The 4,552-nt window shown below is 42.2% G+C and overlaps 1 long non-coding RNA gene across 1 annotated transcript; it reads left to right on the top strand.

Annotated features, from left to right (window-relative positions):
- The first annotated feature begins 311 nt into the window (after positions 1 to 311).
- On the top strand, positions 312 to 4,010 carry LOC118207089. Its single transcript, XR_004761305.1, has 3 exons — positions 312 to 479; positions 632 to 899; positions 3,793 to 4,010. It is a non-coding gene; the product is annotated as an uncharacterized LOC118207089 (long non-coding RNA).
- Positions 4,011 to 4,552: the final 542 nt, after the last annotated feature.

Here is a 4,552-nt window from a genome sequence, read left to right on the forward strand (position 1 = left end):
ATTAATCATTAAACAACCAGCGCTGACCTAGATCGAGTCTCAGATTCAACAGCAAGTAATGATTTTGATCCATTCTAAAATTGAGCAACCAGGAGTGGCTTAGATTCAGCATCAGATTAAATGGCCAATATTAAAGGGAGCTCCTTATTGGTTGGGACATGGCGTAGTGAAATCCTACACCCCGCCGAGCACTGCTGTTTGGAGGGAGTACCACACATGGCCACCATGACTCATTTCCTGTTTCGTACCCACCCTGGTAGAAGAGGAAAAGCCAAAGTCAGCCCCAAGCAACAAACTCACCCTGAATGAAGGAGAAGCAGTTGCCATGTAATACTGTCGTACATCTGGGTTAATGCGTCTGCAGTGCGTACGGGGGTGGGGCGGAGGCGGAAATGAGAGCAGTTTCTCTTCCAAAAGATCAGCAGAGACGAGGGATAATGGCTTTTTTGGCGCCCCATCTCCAGAGAATTTTTCCGAATGTGTGTGGGATTATTTGTTCATTGCACCTGTTAAATATTCACTTTGTTTTGCCTAGAGTTGTTAAATACAAAGTGAAAAGATAACATTTAAAACGCAGGATATAGTAATGTAACTGATGTGTTTCTTTAATTTCCTTCTTCACTTTTTTCAGGCTGAAGACTGAATAGGACATCAGTGCTGAGGAAAGGCATTGGGTGTGACACTGGGAGGCAGCAGCCAGGTTTAAAATTGAGCTGGTGAGGAAGAATTCACAGACAGGCTGGGCAGCTCTCCAATCCCTCTGCTGTTCCCTCCCTCTGTGATCCAAACAGAGAGGATTATGGGACAATCAGCTGATCCAAAATCTCACCATCGCTGAGAAAAGCCTTAAATCTGTTCATCTGCAGCTATCTGAGCCACCAGGAGTTCAAACCTCAAAGGTAAAGATGTTGACATTACACGCACACACACACACACACACACACATATGCATCCCCACAAACATACACATACCGTTCTGGTAGCATCATGCATATGCATAAGCACATATGCACAGAAATCACACAGCACATGCTCGCACACACAAACACACACCTGCATGTGCAGTACTGGCATTGACACATGCACAATCCCACATGCTGCAGTATTACTGTTTGATAATTGTTTTAAAATGGGAATAGCCAGCCAGAGTCCATGTAGGTTGAACAGTGCCAGTGTGATGCACCACCCCCAACCTCCCTCCACTGACTGCATTCTAAATTCACACCCGATATTCTTGGGCAGCTTTTAATTTCTGTGCTGTTGTACAGATGAAAAATGAGAACGTGGATGCCATGGCTCAAATGAGTGACAAGGCTCTATTGCAGTTCATGAAGTACATTATTGCTCATGGCCAAACATCAAAGGGAAAATATTGGGGAACTGGGGTGTAGATTTGAAATATTGAACTGCAAGTTATTATACACTCAAAATATTCTTGAATATGGCTGTTCTTTTCCCTCCTTCTCTAGGAGTTTGCGTGTATGTGTGTGTGTGTCTGCATGTTTGTATGTGCACGAGTGAGTGTGTATGTGTGTTTGTGTGTGTGTATGCACAACTGTGTGTGCCTTCTTAAGACCGGCAAATGCACTTTTATACTTGCACATTACTTCACAAAAAGAGAAAGGCAATCTAAGCTGTATCTATGGAAACAAGTACGGAGTGAAAGCCAGAGAAGGCGGCATGTTCTGCAACGGAAGAAAAGGGAGGAAAATGGTGTGCTGAGGAGGGAACTCCCCAGGGGGGTGGAAAAGGAAAGAGCTTCATGTGCCACGGCACTGGGGGGCTGGAGAGGGAGCCTATGTGCAGTGCTCAACTCACACACATTATACACACACTGGGGAGGGAGTGCATCTGCAGTGTTGAACACACACACATTTTATATGCACTGGGGAGGGAGTCTGTGCAGTGTTGAGCTCACACACATTTTATACACACTGGGCAAGGAGTGCATGTGCAGTGTTGAACTCACACATTTTATACACACTGGGGAGGGAGTGCATGTGCAGTATTGAACTCACACACATTTTATACACACTGGGGAGGGAGTCTGTGTACAGTGCTGACCTGATATGGCACGCCTGTTATACATACCAGGGAGGGGAAGGAGCGGTGTTGTGTGGAAGGAATCACCTTTCATTAAAAAAAACAAATTTTTTTGGTTTAAATAAAGTGCAACCAGTGGACTTACACACCGTTTGTTATAATAAGCGAAGTAGACATATTGTGTAGGTGGTGATGGGGGAGGGCGTGTTGATGCAGGGGCTCATCGTTAGGCCCCGGAGTTAATGTGGACCCCATGGAGAGCTGAAAATGGTGCATTGCAGGTGTTGTAGCATCAGGTAATTACAGAGCCAGATGAGAAAGTCAAGTTATGGGCTTCCTCTGCCTTCTTCCAATGCTATAAAAATGAAATATTGGGTAGAGGCCTGCAAGCATCTGAGTCCTGCTAAGCAAGGCCTGAGAGAGCTCGAGCTGCCGGGTAGCTGCAATACACTCCCTTTATTACAGCGCTGAAAAACACCAAACACACTTTCTGTTTATTATCAGGCAACTAGGACAGACATATGGCTGGGGGAGCTGCAAAGCTACTGCCAAGCTAGACCTTTAATGGGGTGTAAGAAGCCATTTGAAAAATATTGGCTTATTAAACTTTGCTCACGCAGACAGGTCAACTGAGAACTCTGTTCTCCTTTTTCTGTGACGACTTGGGGAAGCAAGCAGGTGAGGAATAAAAGGCAAAAGTAACTACGACAACCACAACAACAGCAAAATACATATATAGATTCTGTTTATTAATAGATCATCCTTTGATTGATTGATCATCATTTGTATTTAAGCAGCCCATGTTCACCAGAACACAAAGTTACGACAATCATTTTAAAATTAAAATTAAAATACAATTTTACAAACTAATGCAAGTAGATTCACCGCACTGTTTAAAGGAATGCTATGCAGGATGTTTAGCCTCGCTGTGGTCCTGTAATTACAATCAAAGAAGTCTCTTCATCTGTCCTCAACCCCACCTACTCACCTCAGTTTTTATATTTTGTATTTGTTTTTCATAGCATTTTTATTTTTACACCTCCATTTTTCTGTTGCCACCGAGGAAAAGCAATACCAAGGCTGGCTGTGGTTTATGAAAGAGACCTGTTGGCCTGTTGTTTCGCTTTGCTGTACTTGTGCCCTTGCACCTCCACCAATGCAGCTGCTAGCTAGCTACAAACACTCTGCGGAAACCTGTTCCCACCTGATAGGCTCTGCAGCCACAACCACCCATTCGCACACAGAGCAGAGCATCACGCCCAGAAACATCACAAACAGATATTAGAAGAAATACAGGCAGAGGAGCATGGCTGAGCATGGTTTTTTAATAATATTTTAAAGGTACAAAGCCTGCATATTTCGCCTTGAAAAATACATTTATTTATTTAAATTGTATTTATTTAGTTTTTTATTTAATTTTATTTCCTCTTCGCTGCTGTTTGTTGCCCACTCATCCCCTCAGCATCTGAACAGCGACATTTATGTATTGGAAAAACCGAGAGGTATACAGCATTGTTGCTGGTAGGTTATTAAAATAAACAAAACATAAAAACCTAATTAGAAGCCTTGGCTGTAGAGCGAGTTCACGCTACATGGTTTCGGCGTAGCCTAGGGCCTACTCACAAAGTGGGGAATTTGTGCTCTCTTTGGCCTTTCCTTGTTTCCTTGGCCCACTTCTGATGAGGAATGCACTGTGGTGTCTGCCGACTAACCCCCCGCCCCCCCCCGCCCCCTCTTTTTTTAATAAAGAGTGTGCCAGCTATGACCAGAAGGCCTGACAATAGAAGCTGACAGAGAATGCTGGAATGACAGACCACTTCAATATGCGGTTTGTTTTGGTAGAAATGTTCAAACAATGTCAACTGTTTTCTATTTCACAACACAATTATTTCTCCTGACAATTTTTATTTTAGTTTTTGTTTATTGCATTCATATACTGGTTCTTGAGGGGGATTAACAATAAAGCTTTAAACTGTAATGTGTATAATTGTCAAATGTGCCTTCCAAGTGTGAACTCCAGTGATTTTTATAAAATACAGTTTTTAGCTAAGGCTTTTTAAAAGTTTCATTAACATATTTTTTTCTCTTTAATAATTTATTTAAAATGTTAAAATCCAATATAAAAATTAAAGCATTCCCCATCTCAAGTATTATAGCTGTACTATGTGAGATCGTGGGTATATTTTGCAATTACTATATATGCGCAAACTAAGGACATCAGTACCTAACAGACTATGAATCCTCTGTACTTCCGTTGAACGCACAACATGGTAGAAACATTAAATTTCACATAGGCAGGCTGTGCATTGCATACACGATGGCATGCGATATGCACTTACATACATCAAATTTTATTCATGTGATGAACCCTTCTTCCCAAAGCAACACACAAGGCCCTTATGACATCGAAGTGCAAATTACCATGGTAACTACCAGCACCATAAGGGATTATACAGTAACATGTTAAATATTCAGTAAAAAGCTGATCGGACTACATTTGTAGTGGAAA

The sequence above is a fragment of the Anguilla anguilla genome, chromosome 10, assembly GCF_013347855.1.
Source record: "Anguilla anguilla isolate fAngAng1 chromosome 10, fAngAng1.pri, whole genome shotgun sequence".
NCBI classification, from domain to species: domain Eukaryota; kingdom Metazoa; phylum Chordata; class Actinopteri; order Anguilliformes; family Anguillidae; genus Anguilla; species Anguilla anguilla.